The following is a 16,966-nucleotide window of genomic DNA, read 5'->3' on the forward strand; positions in this document are numbered from 1 at the left end:
CTCGAGTATCAGGGTATCCAACATGAGCATATATACAGACAAATAACCTATACACATTAAAAAGAAGAATACTACTAATAAAAATGTTGACCCTACTTATACTCATGAGATGGGAGGACGTGTGATATTAAAGTATTCTTAAAATAAATCAAAGTACACCAGTTTGAAGGCAGGACAAATTGCGGTTTTCTTTAGAAATCCAAAAATTTTCAAGCAATTTCATCTTTCCTTTTCAGAAAATGTATGTGTCCTCTGATGAGTGTTTCTCAAAATATACTCTTCATTGTGTGAGAATGAGTGTCTCCCGGGGTGAATCTGAAAGATACAGCTCCAGGCTCCTGTGTTAGGCATATCAGATCAGTTCTCTGAGAGAGAGGACAGTGTTTTTCTATTCTAATGTGAATGCCTCCAGTGAACACAAAAGTCTAGATATCACCTCTTCACAGAGATTGGAACTTCTTGAGTTCATGGGCATAAACTAAAAGTGAACATTGCCTCTCACATCAGGGGACCTTGGTAGTGTGTGACAAAAAAATCACACTGTTTACTGTGTATAAATGCACTTAGTAAGTGGATAGGTTATATCACACCAAAAGGCATTTATCAGTCAGGTTGCATGAAGAGTATTCTCTGCCCCATGTACTGTTCTCCAAAGAGGAAAAATAACCAGATAAATGTTATGAAACATTAACTTGAACTCTCAGGGGCACTAGGAATATGAGTGCAAGACTGAGGTGAAATTGCTTGGATGCTCTGAAAAGTGTAGCCTTCAGCTTCAGCACCACAACCCATAAGAGACCAGCAGCAATACCCACAACCTGCATGAGCAGGAGAACCATGTGCTGGTGTCTTCTTCACACAAGAGGTCTGAATTACCAGATCAGGCAGAGGTGATGTTACCCTAGTGAACAAGTTCTCGATCTGTCATAGATACAATGGTTTTTCATGATGTAGAAATCATTTTCTGCATGAATTTGCTGAGTTAACTAATGAGTGAAATCCTTCTGGACCTTTGTTTCTCAATGTTCTTTTTTTTGTCTGCAGTACTCATTTTCTCTTTTTGTGTGAAAAATAAAAATAATACAATAATATAATTTATGTAATAAACATACTCGATCGGGTTAATCCTCACAATTAATCTCTGAGGTGGTTCTGGATGTTGTCACAGATCATAGGTAAGGAAACTGAGACACACAAGGAGAAGATTGAGCTCTTTTAAAGCCAGTGATAAATTCAAATCCCACTGATGCTATTCTCAAGTGATTGATTGGTAACTGTACCCCATATTGATAAAAAAGTTGAATGAGTTTACATCATTTTTATCGTTCTGTTTTCTACCCCTAAAAAACATAAAATAAAATAGTAAAATGGCTGAAGTGTGTACCTAATAAAGAAAGAAATAAAAAACTGGAATTTTCTTTGAAATATTTTCTACCATGTCTACTAAAATTAGCAGAGGATTCTTTCCATAATGTTTATTTTACTCCATTTCTACTACAAAAGAAAATTACCATATATTAGTAAATAAATCTTTTCACGTGTGGTCTGTTTGCAAGACTGCCAGTGATTGTATTGTCCCCTCTGTGGGTACAGACGCTGCCCTGACATTAACTGTGGGGCTTAAACAATGCTGTAAGAACTGAGTTGACACTCTGATATCGCCAGCTCCTGAGTCCTGTTGGTGTAATTTTGGGCAGTGCTGAGATTCAAGCAGAAATTCTTAAAACAGAGAAGAACAGTAGCTAAATGTTTTTTGTTTTGTTGTTTTTTGACGTATAATAATTTTCCAGTAAATTTCTCTAGAGTTCCTGCATTTAATGCTTCTTCAGTACCTCATAGAGTCCTTACATTATAGATTAAGATGTTAAAGATTAGAGAAGTTACTAAATTTAAGGTCCCAGAATAATAAATGCTGCAATAAGATCCCATGATTTAATGGGCATAAGCAGCAAGGTTGGAGCGCTGAGACAATAATGGTTACCGGTAAAACTTATGGCGTTCAGGCTCATGAGAAATAAATCAGAGACAAAAGGGCTGATGGAAAAGGCATGCAGACTGGTGGGAATAGGCACCAGTGCCAAGACTGGGGACACACTTGCTCGCACAGGGTTCAGTGTGCCTCCATCTAGTTAGAGATTTCACCTTTACACATGTGGAGAGTGACAGATGTTTTTAGCTCAGCTGAGTTTGAGCCTGACCACGTTGTCTAAAACAACAACAGTATTAATATTAATCCTAGCCACCAAGAAAGCAGCAAGATACATATGAAGCCTAAGAACTCTGGAGTTGCAATTCTACTATTGACCAGGAGATGGCATGGTGGAGCATTTCATGCTTGTGTGCTAGACTTAACCCATAATAGACTTGACCAGTTAATCTCAAAGTTGATATGAGTGAGATTTGATTTCAAATAAAAAACATTGACATGGAGGTATACATTGTGTATATTCATATAACAAACACAGTTACTTGTTGTTTTTAAAGTCTGCTTAGCGGCCACACTGAAGCTACTGATACTTTAACTATCCTCGTCCCACCGCTCAGACCACGGCCTGGCAGGATTTCCATTCTGCTGGCGCCAGCTAAGCTGTGGCCACGGCAGCCAAATGTTGTTTTTATCTAAGTTGTTCTATTTGTCAAAAAATACTCTGGAGTCAGATGTTGAGGTGAGAACCTGGTAGATCGGAGAAGCCGAGAAGCAACCAGCTGACCTTCCTTTACAGCCAGAGATGGAGCAAGACAGATTGCCTCTCTCCACGTCCCAAACAAAAAGAGGCAGTGAATCTATAAGAACTCCCTGTTCCTTTCTGTGTCTATATATCTGTATTGCTGGGTCCTCCATACTCTCTACGGCTAATTCTTTTTAACTAGTGGCTGGCTCTGTTCTCTAATACAAGGTTAATTTTGAACAGTCTCAGAGTTTCACTGCTTGATCAAATATCCCAAAACAGTTGCTTGTTTGGGGATGTTGCTTAGTAATACAGAATGGGCAAATTTCTTGGTTCTGTTCCCAGTAACAGCCCCCAAATAAAATAGTATAGCATAAACTATATATTATACAGAGGTAAAGTGTGTGTGTGTGTGTGTGTGTGTGTGTGTGTGTGTGTGTGTGTACCATATCTCATTTCTAGCTCTTGGAGACTTTTTTTGTGATGTACTATTCAGACTAATTTTTTTACCAAATGTAGCATTTCCCTTGTTTACCTTCCTTCTTAAGGGGCAATGTGGCTAAAAATTTAATATATTGTGCCTAAAAATTTCATGTGCCATTTCCCCACACACATTTCAACTGAGATTCATAACTTCAAAATAATTCTTATTGACAACCTTACAGGGCAGTAGGAACCTTGTGAGAGGAACATAACGTCATACCTTTTTATATTTTAATCCTAATATCTTGTGCATGCCCACACATATTCATAACACTCATATGGGCCTTAGTAATAATCTCATCTTATAGATGAGTGGACTGTGAGTGATGGCAGCTGGATGGCACCAACAGGAGCTCTGGGTTCCACATTTGCAATGTCAAAGTTGCTTTGCATGTGGACAGTTGGTAAATAAAGGGACCAGCTTGTGTCAGGTCTGGATCCTGTACCTCAGAGACAGAAGCAGAGACAAGCTTGTGGGCCAGAAATCATGCTGGGGTTCATCACGGTGATTCTCTGTGTTCATGTTTTAAGGTGAAGCAAAGGTCTCTAGTCGTCAGTATTAAATTGGACCACACTGTGCTGTGCTTGGTGTGTTTGGAAAATCTGGCTATGGTCACCTCTGTTTTCTGTCTATATGTAAATTGATGTCAGAACCTGCCTCTACATCTTGCTAACTTAATTGTTTAAAATACAGTTTTGTGTATCAGTTAGTAAATCTCAACACATTGTTGCTTTAAATATGGTATAAATTCTTTTCTTTCTCATGAATTTCAATACAAAATATAGAAAATGAAGAGCTAGTTTGTTTTCCATGGTTTAGAATTGGACAATCCATACAACTTTATATCTTTGATAGGCCTGAGATATTTCCATAGTCATTCACCTTTCTGCTAGCAAATGTGTATATACTTATACATTGTCCTTGAGATGATGGCAAGAACTCATGCTATCCACCCTCACCATAGAGCCAGGGTGGTATGCATTTAACAAAATACTGCTTTTTAACACAAACTCATGCTGGGTACTAGCACACTGGGTATTTCCATTTTTCAGCCAAACGTTTAATAAATTACATGGGCTATTAAACAGTTTCACTATTGGCTTAGTTTTGGATTTTTTTTTGACAACAAATTAAATAAAACATGTGTCCCAAGACTGCTTAATACTCAGCTGTGGTGTTCAGCAGCCTAGGTATAAGTGTCTTTAGTTTAGAATAAAATTTTATCATAAACCAAAGAGGCTCTCTTTCCCTTTCTGTGTATGTACACACACACACACACACACACACACACACACACACACACACACACACTATATATATATATATATATAGTGTTTAGTGTCTGTGTTAATATAAATGTAGATATATTAATATTTACATGAATATATAAACATGCATCCCCATTTTACGTTTTAAAGTGTGTCTTGGCTCTTACAAGTCTTATGCTACAAGCAAAGAAAAGGCCAAATCTAGGTTTCACTATGGAAGATCAATTAATTAATTCCATCAGCACCAAGCACACACTATATTCTGGGTAGAAATAAGTGAATTTTTCTTTCAGTACCTCAGCAGTCATTGTGTCCCTGTGACCTTTCAGAGAATGATTGTAGACAGTGTTTATCCCAAAGAACGATGGAAAGGTGATAGAGAAAATAAGAGCTTTCCAACTGAATACTAAGTGCAGGAACAAACATGGACTGAACTGAGGGAGTGTTTGATGTGTGCTAGAAATGTGCCTTGGGCGAGTACAGTCAGCTGTGGGCTGTAATAACAAGCTCATATGGCTGGGAAATAGAGTAATCCTACAGAGGCAGACTGAAATTTCAACATTGCGCATCTGCAAAGGTTCAGTCTCTGGTAAAGTCTAATTGTGGATGGCTTCTTCAAAAGAGCATAAACAAGAGAAAGATGGCTTCAAAGGACAGGAAGCCAGAAAGAAGGAGAAAGTCTTGCCTGTTTCATCAAAACCGTCATGAGAGGTAGATAGCTCTTTTGGGAGGTCATATCCTTTGAAACATATTTTCTTACTCCAGTTTATGTCCTGAACAACAAGATTACTAGAAAGAATCACTAAAGATCACTAGAAAGAGCCGGGTGTTGGTGGATCACGCCTTTAATCCTAGCACTCGGGAGGCAGAGCCAGGCGGATCTCTGTGAGTTTGAGGCCAGAATGGTCTACAGAGCAAGATCCAGGACAGGCACCAAAACAACACAGAGAAACCCTGTCTCAAAAAACCAAAAAAAAAAAAAAAAAAAAAGAAAGAAAGAAAGAAAAAAAAAGATCACTAGAAAGATCATTAGAAAGAAGAATTTGACGATTGGTTGGACTTTAGTAAGTAAATACATTAAAATAATACTTACAAAGAAATATTCCAAAGGCCAAAAGATAGTCCAGGAAATGACTTTAATTGCCAGGGATCTGAGTTACATAACTGAGGCCCTTCATGAAGGAGGCCACCATCTGAAGAAAAGAGTGGAATTCTCTGCCTCTGGAGGTAGGGAAGAGAAATCCACGGAAGATGCCACAGAAGTAAATGACTGTTAGACTTAGCTTCTCTCAAAGCTAAGAGGTCTTTCAACTCACCTTTTTATTTGAAAAATAAATTCCTGGGGAAATGTCACCTTATGTAAAGGCATTAAGATGAAATCTTTGAAATGCCAGTCCCCAGTTGTCCATGACTATGGGTCTTATTGATTTGCAAGGAAAAACCAAACGCCTCCTACACCAGGGTGGATTTGCATCTGTGGTACATTTTGAGATCAAATTCCCAAAGGGAAGTGTTGTCTGTGGAAGCTGACGCAAGCAGAGGAGGCTGACCCAAGCAGAGGTTGGCCTATCTGATACTGAGTCTCTGTCTTTCATGTTACCAGTTTTGTAGTCTTGAATGTTTTGTGGGAGTTTATTTTAGTTGTACTAGGAAAATAACCAAATTGAAGTTCAGATGTAAGGAATATCAGATAAGTTTTTTAATCACTATATTTGAATAGAACATGCTACTTTTATTTACCATTGAATTATAGAAATGTATGCAAAAAAGAAAACTATTTTTAAATTTTTCTTAATAGTAACAGTACTAGCAGTTTTTATTGTTGTTGTTGTGTGTGCATGCAGGAGAGTCACAGGGTTTCAAGCTTATATAACATGTGTTTTACCCATCGGCCTGTCTTACTAACTCCATAAAGCTATTCATGTAAAGTGTGTACAGGTCTTACATAGATAGGATGTATGAATAAGTGTAGGTGTAACCGTCTTATTAAATAAGAAACACAGAGCCAATTCAGAGATGAAAGCCAAGAGGTCAGAACAATAGCTGAGAGCTGAGATTAAAAACCTTACCCTTCACTGCCACTGCTGTCCTGCCTCTCTGCAAGAGACCTACTTCCTGTGTATTTGTGCTTTGTATTGACTTTCTATTCTGCCTTCTCATTGGTTGTAAACCCAACCACATGATCTCCTTGTCACTGCCGGTCTGCACAGACCTCCAGGTCTTCTATGGTTGGTACTGAGATTAAAGGCATGTGTCTCCATGCTGACTATATCCTTGAACACACAGAGATCCGCCTAGCTCTGCCTCCCAAGAGCTGGGATTAAAGGCGTGCGCCACCAACACCAGGCTCTGCTATGGCTTGCTATTAGCTCTGACCCCCAGGCAACTTTATTTATTAACATACAAATAAAATCACATTTCAGTACAAATAAAATATCACCATAAATAAGTCATGATTTCTGCTGTGAAATTGTGTGACCATTCAAGATAGAGAAACTGTGACTCTGTAGGTCTCTAGAACTTGCTTTTATTATTCTCTTTCCTTATTTATTCTTCTCCTTTTCTCTCTTCACTCTCCACCTCCCCTCCCCCATTATCTTCCTTCTTTCCCTCCTTTTCTTCTTCCTCTTTCTTTAAGTTGCTTAGGTTGTTCTCTGGCTTCAGACTTCCAAGTACTGGGATTACAGGCTTGCATACCAAGCTGTGCTTTGTCATTTGAATTTAAAAAATGACACTCTGGAAATTGTCTTTGAATGTCAGATGCTAACTTAGCACATTTTCCATGAGGTTCTATTGACTTGGGAACAACAGGATTGTTATAAGGGAAAAATTCTTTAAGGTAGAGGAACCAAGCCTTCCAGATTTTATATTTATTACTAAACAAATATTCTTAATAAATGAGAATGATAATATTATAGTACTTATGTAGTAGATATTACCTCATTTAATTAGTATGTTACATTATTCATCCTACTTAATGCATAATTAAGAGACTTGCATTAGCTTGCTAGTTAACAGAAGGCTATGAAGTTAATCTAAGGATTGTAAAAACCTAACATATATGTTCATTATCATTGGAGTAATAAATGTTAATATCTTTCATTAGTTGGGAAAAAAAACTTGACCTTACTATTTCCCCCAAGACAGTCTAAACTCATGATTTAATTTTGGTGAACACAGAATACCAACCTGAAGACATTCTTTATATACACAGCCAGAGAAATCTCTCTCCCTTTCCCTTGATCAAACATCCAAAAATGTACTGAAGGGCATGTTTGTTGAATATGTTTAATAGAGTTTTGAGAGTATTAAGTTGGTAATAGGAGCCTCATGAGGGTGGTGATCTTTAGGTACATTTGTTAGGAATTTTTCTATCTAGTCCTCACAGTGGTTATTTTTCTTCAATAGTTGCAGCAGCAATCACAGGTGTCAGGTAATCTTACAAATGCTTTATTTTTATTTGATTTCTTTAGTTAATCACATTCCTTGGCTTAAAATTTTACTTCAGAAGCTACATGGCTCAGTGACTTTACAGTACAATAAAATCCCTAATATCTAGAAATCTTTAATTTTCGGAGCACTTGAATTACAGGATTTTGAAGTCCTGAGTCCTTCATAACTGGGGAATCTGGTCGAAAGAGAGCTGCAGTGGGATTATCATCAGGAGAATTAAATGAGTAGCACTTGGTCCTCCACTCACTAGTGGATGACTGACAATGGAATTGCCAGCAGCAAAAAGGGAAGGCAGAGCAAACTGATGCATAGGGATGCTGTGTGTACGATTGGATTTGAACAGCATTGTCAAGTTATCCCTGCAAGACAAACCAGGTGTGATGATGGAGTTCCTGCCAGAGGAAGCACACAAATAAGGTTGTTGCAACATTTTTGAATATGCATAGAATTGTGTGTGGAAAGTAGAGTTTCTATAAGTCACTGAATAATAGCAGAGCTCTTAACACTGGAAAAGGAGTTGGAATGTTTGCTCATTGTTCTCACTCACGTTTTCCTGCTTGTGTGTTGTTCATCCATTTTGAGGGAAGTGTAATGGATCTGCTTGTATAAGAATTAGAATCTGGGCCAGACTAGGTTTAGGAAACCCTGATACTATAGCACAATTGTGAATAGCTCAGAAAGTTAGGGGTTTTGCCAATACAAACTCACTAGTGAACAAAACCAAAAGGATTAGCTTCATCTTGCAGAATAGCAAAACCTATCCAGGGTAAACAGGAAAAGTGATGGCATATACTCGATTGAGTTCATTTCATCCCAGACTGTCATTCAGATTTCCATGTGCTAGCTTCCTATCTTTCTGAGTAGTGAGACAGGCACACTGGCACGCAGCAAATTTTGTCGAACGCATTTGCTCACTACCACTAAGAAAAAAAGAAGAAAATAAATCTTGTATTCATTATAAACAGGCCCCTCTACCAGGGCACATGGGATCTTGATTGCACATTTCCCATTTTCCCCACTGCAATCCCAGGTGACATACTCCAGTGAACAATGCACAAATCTTTGAAGAACATTCTGCTTCCAGTGGAAAGGAATGAAGCCAAGTAGGCCCTTTCCTTAATAGTTTCACATGTGGTTTAGGGTTTCTATTGCTGTGTAGAGACACCATGAACACAGCAACCTGTGTAAAAGAAAGTATTTAATCGAGGTTGTGGCTTATAGTTCAGATGTTCAGTCAATTATAATGGTGTGGAGCATGATAGCATGCAGGCATACATAGGACTGGGCACATCTTGATTCGAAGGCAACAAAAAGTGCAATGAGTCACTGAGTGGTATTTTGACCATATATGAGACCTTAAAGCCCACATCCACAGTGATGCACTTCTTCCAACAATACCAAACCTACTCCACAAGGCCACATCTTCTAATATTGCCACTCTCTTTCGGATTATGGGGGCCAATTACATTCAAACTACCACAATGTGTGACTTTACCCTCCTAGGAAAAGACAAGAATAAGGTCAGGGCTGCACTAGGCAGTTTTAATATTTTAATAACCAGCTCAGAATATTGTGTTTATAGCACATGCTGAAGTTGTTGAGGACTATAATCAAGAAAGGGAGATGAGCTAAATTGCTCTAAGGCCAGATATAGAAACAACCTAGAGTCAGTAGGCATTGTAATACATAAGTCACTTGGCATAAAACAAAGCAAACTGAAATACAACCTAAGGTTTTAAGGTCTAGTATAAACAGAGAGAAAGGAAGAAGAATTATAGGGATGCCTGGTAGTGATATCATATAGTATTTTTCTTACCCTCCTAAAGAAAGATAGCCAGAGATATCAAAACAAAAGAACAAATACCTCACCACAAAAAATAAACCCACACACCAAAAACCTCCATTGACCTTTTTACTGCCTGAAATCTTTGCATGGTTTTATTCTCTTAGAAAATACATAACTGAGATTGTCTTAATCACTGTCTTCATTACAAAGATGAAGTCACTGAAGCTTGAAGAACTAGGAATTTACAATACTACATGTCCTAAGTACTGCAAATTGGAGATTTAGACACATACCTGTCTGTGAGCATACTAATTAAGAGTATAGACAATTTTCCAAAATCCTTGGAAATGAGAATGTTGGTGGTCCTGAGGAGTGACTCATTCAAGACTTAATCACCCATACATTGTGTGGAAGAAATTCAAGTAGTAGCTAGTAATTCAAATTGCATTTCTGCCTCCATCAAGTGAAAACTACTCATTTCCTTTTTTTTTTTCTTTCTTTCTTTTTTTTTTGGCCTTTAGGCAAAAGATATGTGCTCTCCAAAACTTGGTTACATCCCTTCATGTTGAAGAGTTAAGCATTCTCTACTCTTTAATTCTTTAGTCACCAAGTCTCTTACAGGTGAAGACAGATGCATGACTTAGTGATCAGGGGACTTTACTTAACCCCGACTACCTGGTTAGTTGGTCACATTGCAGTACCTGCGTGTGCTTTGATTTTGAAATGCCCCTCACAGGTTCATATATTTTGCATTTGGTCTTCAGCTGGGAGCATTGTTTTGGGGAGGTATTAGAATCTTTTGGAATTGAGCCCAAGTCAGATGAAGTGGACCTCAAAGGGTGTGCCTTAAAAGGCTATGTCCAGTTCATACTCTGGCCTGCTTTCTGTACTTCCTGTTTGCCTCATTGATGTTAGGATCCCCAGCAGTAAACTTCATAAATTTTGCCTCACGTTGCCTACCATGATTGACAAGACTCTTCTGAGATCATCAGCCAAATAAACCATCTACAGGTGTGGGAGACCAGCCCCCACTTTTACAACCTAGGGTACTCTTGAGTAGGGAGAAGTGAGAAATATTAGATAGAAAGAGATACCTAGATGACGAATGGAAAGACAGAAACATGGATAGTCTCAGGAGGGTCTGGATCCTAATCTATCAGTCCAGAACTTGATTCCAAAGGGATTTTTGTCACAATGCCAAGGGGAGGAACAGAAGGCCTCTCCTTGCTAAATACAGGCAATTGTAGACCCTTCCAAGCACTTGATACTTAAGCCCATGATAAAATCATTCTCTTTATGCAGACCTACTGGATAAAGCCACTAGGAAACCTAAATGGGCTCCAACAGGTGCCCCTTCTTAATATATATAAAAAAACAACTCACCATTAAGAGCTCACAGCCATCACCATAGCTGTCACACGTCTCAGTATAGGAGTACAGTATGACAAAGATACCATTTCTTTTTTGTAATGAGTCTAAGGTGACTACAGCAGTCTTAGCTGCATCAAACCCCTTCTATATCAAAAAACTCTTGATGCAATAGCATCAAACAAATCAGTAAACTCCTGATGCAACTGCATCAAACTTAAAGACTCCCTTAGCTTCATCATTAATATTAACAAGTTAACATAATTCTAACATAAATATTGCTTTACATAATTACAATCTCTCAAACTTACATCCAAAAGCAAACTCTTAATAGAACCATTATCACTTTAAAAACTTTAGCAAAAATCTAAAAGCAACTTTTAATAAAACTCTTTATACTCTAAAGCAATCTCTTAATATAACCATTTGCATTTCTTACTAACACAACATAGGATAAACTTCTGATACATTTGCATCAAATTTAAATACTCCATTAACTTCACCAAACCATGGTGTATTAATATCAATAGGTTAACATAATAACTTTATCATACATATCACTATACACAATTATAATTCCTACAAACCTACTCTCAAAAGCAATTTCTTAACAGAAGTATACAAACATAACATTAATCCACTCAAGTAACAAGAAAATACTTTTTTAAATTAACTAGACTGAGGAATATTAACTCTCTATTTCCTTTATAATTTTTTAAAACTAAATCTCGAGCTTAGTTATAAAAAAAACAAACTTCTTCATTTAGGATAGCATAATAACTAACATTAACATTAATATACACAATTATAATTCCTACAAACCTACATTCAAAACCAATATTCTCAATATAACCATTAACTTTAAAAACTTTAGCAAAACATTGAAAAGCAATTTCTTAATGAAACTCTTTACACTTAAAAGTAATCTTTTAGTATAACCATTTGCATTTCTTACTAACAAAACATAACATTAAACCATTCAAATAACAAGAAAATATTTTTTTAATTAAATTGACTGAGGAATATTAAATCTCTCTTTTCTTTATAATTTTTTAAACTAAATCTTGAGCCTAGTTAGAAGAAAATTCAAACTTCTCCATTTAAACAGTTCCATTTTAATCCAAAATCAGTTCCATTTTTACATAAACAGTTCCATAAAACTGTCCTATTTTTAACACAAAACAATTCATGAATCACCACAATTAATAAAGCATATATGCATACACAAAACTGCATCTTGAGCTTAGTTAGAAAAAATAATATCCCCATTTAAACATTTCAGTTTTTAACACAAACTATTACATAAAACAGTTGCTAAGTCATCACCATTGATAGAGTCTATATGCATAAGTAAATTCAAAATTGTCCTATTACAATGAAATCACTCCTGTACAATCCATTACTTAAGTCCAAAAATTCAAATAATAAATAATAAATTCTGGTTCTAGCCTTCCAAATGTGAAAAAATCCATAACCAAAATCTTTTCATAGTTTTATCTCAATTTTTTTTTTTTTTTTTTTTTTTTTTTTTTTTTTTTTTTTTTTTTTTTTTTTGGTTTTTCGAGACAGGGTTTCTCTGTGTAGCTTTGCGCCTTTCCTGGAACTCACTTGGTAGCCCAGGCTGGCCTCGAACTCACAGAGATCCGCCTGGCTCTGCCTCCTGAGTGCTGGGATTAAAGGCGTGCGCCACCACCGCCCGGCTGATCTCAATTTTTTAAGTCCAAAAAGTTCAAAAAAATTTCTGGTATCAGACTTTCACTTCCAAATATGAAGAAACATTTCTCACAACCAAGAATTTTTTGCAGTTAACAATTTTAGTTCAGAGAAGCATTTCTGCAACTTTTGTTCTCAGGGACAGAGGCATTTTCAATTACAACAGCATTTTATGGCAGTCTTTCCCTTAGGGAGAGGGCTATTAGTTCCAGAAGAGCTGGTTGGTGCAAAGTCCTCTCAAAAGAGTCTTTCTTATAGTCATCAAACAGAAACTGCAAAGCTTTTGCCACTAGCTCAGGCTTGTACAGCTTTTGCAGTCCTGGTGTGTCTGTGCTTCCTGTAACCCAGACCGTTTCCAAGATCTCTGTGTCATGATATAAGAAAGCTTTCTATCACCTCACATCACAAGGGCTCAGAGTTTCTCCAGCTGCTACAAAGTGAGCTGTGGCTTTCCTACAGCAACCTTGGTTCTGGGAGGAAATCCAGCTACTATGAAGTGCAGCTTTCTTTTGTCACTATACCTGCTTCACCTATGGTCCCATGTTCAGCCTCAGGGCAACTCCATGGTTTCAGCCATACTTTGCTGCTGGGAGTTTGGGATGCCTCAGTCTTAGCAGTTCCCACAGAGCCCCATTCTGGCTGTTTATCCTGGAGTGTAGCTCTCACCTCCATAGCTCCCTGTGCTCCAGCTCTCCAGCTGCCCACTGGGTTCGCAGCCTCTCCCATGGCACCTCTGCTGAGTCGCCTTTTTGGCTCTCTGCCTCCCCATGGAATCACAGGCTCTGACCACCAGGTACTGTGGCTCCAAGAGACAGCCTTGCTCCAGCAGCTCGGGTCCAAAGTCTTTACTACACTCTAAGCCGCTACCTGTCATTCACCTTTCATATGGTGTAGTGTCTCCACTCTGCTCTTCCATATACCAAATGAACTTGAATTCTGCCAATGTCGTGTCATGATTCAGGATTTTAAATTCTGGAAATTGCTGGTGTTTTTGGAATTCAGCTTCCCATTCTTCTTGGCTTGTGGGAGGCTTCATCTCCCTTATTAAATGCTAGTGTACCATTGAGAGTTTAAACTCCATCAGCCTAGTTACTCCTTCAAGAATAACTGTTTCAGCTACTGTTCCACTGCACAACAGAAGCCATTGGTCCACTGCCTGTTCAGCTGCCTTTGAAGAAAGGGACACTGTACCTTTTTTGGATTGCAAAGTCACTTCAACTATGGTGCCATATTGCCCTGGCCTCAGAGGACACCTGTTGCCAAAGCTGCAACCACACTTGTCTTGGTAAGGATTGGTAGTCCTTTGTTTTGTGTGCTGTTTGTCCCTCTTGGGAATATGGGCATCATGTTCTTAAAATTACTTTCTGCTGTTTGTGGGCAACGGCATCTTTAAGCCACACAGCACACCGCATGGTGGATTTAGCTTTTGCTAGTACAAAAAAAAAAGTTTCTGGGCTACATGCTGCTTTAATGGAGGCATAGACCCACTGCTTCCAAGAGTTGAAGGTACACATGGACCAGAGCCGGAGTGAATTACCTCTGCCATGTTGAAAAGCTGAGGTAGGCGGAGTCAGGAGCCAAGGCTTTAGCTTAAATACGAGCCACTGCAGTTTAAAGTAAGAGATTCACAGTAAAACATATTCAGATGAGATAAACCCTAAACTGTTTACATGTGTGTAAAAATGTACATAGACTTAAAGAAAGAGGAAAAGGAGGATAGAGAGTTATGTAAAGAAATAGTTTTAAAATATAAAGTCATTAAAGAGAAAGTAAAAGTAATATAAAAAATAACCCACATAAAGATGGAAATCACACAGAGAGTCTGGATTATGTTGTTTTTGGGATTTTTAACTGAAGAAAAACATTTGATTATAAAGGCTGCTTAGTTAAACCAATATGTATATTTTTAAGGTATGTAGACTTCAAAATTTCGATCTAATGATATGTTGCTTTGGAAAGGAGGCTCTGCTTTTGTTTTTGTTTCCACAGGAAGCAAGAGGCTATGGAATTCTTCCAGGTTAAGGTGGATCAGATTTGATCAAGCCAGACCTCCTGAACCTTAACAGATGGTACCTACCAACACAGGTTGTAGCTGGCCCTCCTAGGACTTGACCATAATTCTTAATTTTCTCAGGATCCTCATAAGAACACAACATCCTTTGTCAGCAGGAAGTAGCCTAGAAAACTATACCCACATTCCCCAAAAATGGATTATGGATGTTTGTATTTGTTTAGGTTGTTGTTTACAAATTGTTATTGGTCATAGTTAATGTCTTTCTAAAAAGAGAAAGGGGAATATAATATAGAAATATAGGATATAGATATGATAGAATAAAATGGTAGGTTATTGAATCTACTTTTAAAGAGCAACAACTTGTTTAAAAAATTTTACAGTGCTATCGATTTTAGTTTATTGATACAAATTTAATTTTGTTACATTGTATGTACATGTCTACTCTTGTTTAAAGTATTTTGTTTGTGCAACTCATTTGAAATTGTAGTGTATAGTTGAGAAATACAGATTAATAATTAGTCTTCTATGGTAGTCAAACTTATAGTCATGTTAAGTTTTCTAGGTATACATAGATATAATTCAGTTAGGTGGGTAGTCTTCAAACACTTCAAAGACCTACATAATATGGCATTTAAAATGTTTTAAAAACTTAGACTTTCTGGACAGTGAGACACATCTCCTCCTGGCAGCACTGATTTACTTCAAAGAGGAGGATGGGCATTGAAGACACTCCATATGGCGTTTATCTTCTTGCTGGCAAAAATAGCCATTTGGGCAAAAACTGTTCTTGCCTGGACTGCTTGACAAAAATGTTGTGTCAACTGGACATGCAGGACCCATAGAAAGGTGATCATTGAATTTTGCAAGGGGAGATTGTCTTTCAGGTTCCTACTTCACAGAGGAAACTGCCAAACATTCTACAGGACACAAAGAGAAGCAACTGAGAGACTCTAGGCCTGTAGACTGAAAAATAGATGCCCCAACATTACAGAAGAACTTTGGGTAACTGTCCATGTAGCCAGCTGTCTCTGTCATTCTAGATTTTTGGAAGTTGCTTACAATGCTTTTCCTGTTTACTTAGTTAATATATCCTTCTGAGGTCTTTGGTGTAGTTGAAAATTATAATTTTCCTTGGTTATGGTAAAACATAAATTAGATATGAAACTTTAGACTCACAAATATAGGATAGATTATTTCCTTTAATTTTGCCAAATATAAATAAACTAGATATTATAACTATAATTCTTGCTTAATAACTATTTTGTTACATGTAATTTTACTATGCTGAAGTCAAAACCTTCCTTTTGAATAAAAAGAAAAGGGGAAATGGCAGGTGATATCATTCTGTATGCTGTGAAAATATCTTGCTCAGATTGGTTGATAAATAAAGCTGATTGGCCTATGGCAAGGCAGTTTAGAGGTAGGTGAAAAATCCAAACAGAGAGAGAGAGGAAGGAAAAAGGAAGAACAGAAGAGACACTGTCAGCTGCTGCCATGAGAAGCAAGATGTAAAGATACTGGTAAGCCACGAGCCACATGGCAAAGTATAGATTTATAGAAATGGGTTAATTTAAGATTTAAGAGCTAGCTAGCTAGAAGCCTGAGCCATTACGCCATACATTTCATAATTAATATAGGCCTCTGTGTGTTCATTTGGGTTTGAGAGGCTGTGGAACAACAGGACTACAGGAGCCAGGCAGGACCTGGAAAACTTCAACTAGACAAAGAAATTATTACTTTTGTTCTGAAAGAGTCATTTGTAATTTCCTTTAGGTTTGAAGAAGAAATAGGTAGGTATCCAATGTTTTAGGACTTCATAACCCAGAAGGGGTATTTTCTTTCTCAGTACCTATTTCTACTAAATAAACTAGAATACGTGACAGAAATATGCATCTGAAACTGTTCCAAAGGTGTCAAAGTAGAGTGTATATTCTGATATAGAAGCAAAGACTAATCCAGAAATGTCTATTCAAGACTGATACATATATGTCATGTAGTTAAATGAATTTTATACATATCTACATGTTTGTTTGTTTCTAAAAGTTATGGCATTGAATATTTTCCTCTCACAGATTGCTAGAGATCTGTGTTATTAATCTGATATTCCCCCTAGAATAATTCCCAATAAGGAGTTACAATAAGCTGAAGGGCAGCTGGCTCCGGAATCTATGTAGTTAGCTCCAGGGAGAAGGAGGTCTGTGCTGAGAGGAG

General features: G+C 37.5%; 1 long non-coding RNA gene across 6 annotated transcripts in view; it reads left to right on the forward strand.

Annotated features, from left to right (window-relative positions):
* LOC128124643 (uncharacterized) overlaps positions 1-16,966 on the forward strand; it is a 181,150-nt gene that overhangs the window by 10,967 nt on the left and 153,217 nt on the right. Inside the window, exon 2 of one of the 6 annotated variants that reach the window (XR_008222921.1) lies at positions 13,880-15,757. The exons of the other annotated variants lie outside the window; for them this stretch is intronic. This is a non-coding gene — a long non-coding RNA (uncharacterized LOC128124643). The remainder of the gene's footprint in view (positions 1-13,879; positions 15,758-16,966) is intronic. 6 annotated transcript variants of the gene reach the window in all.

The sequence above is a fragment of the Peromyscus californicus genome, unplaced genomic scaffold (assembly GCF_007827085.1).
Source record: "Peromyscus californicus insignis strain IS unplaced genomic scaffold, ASM782708v3 Scaffold_4__1_contigs__length_199733344, whole genome shotgun sequence".
Taxonomy (NCBI): domain Eukaryota; kingdom Metazoa; phylum Chordata; class Mammalia; order Rodentia; family Cricetidae; genus Peromyscus; species Peromyscus californicus.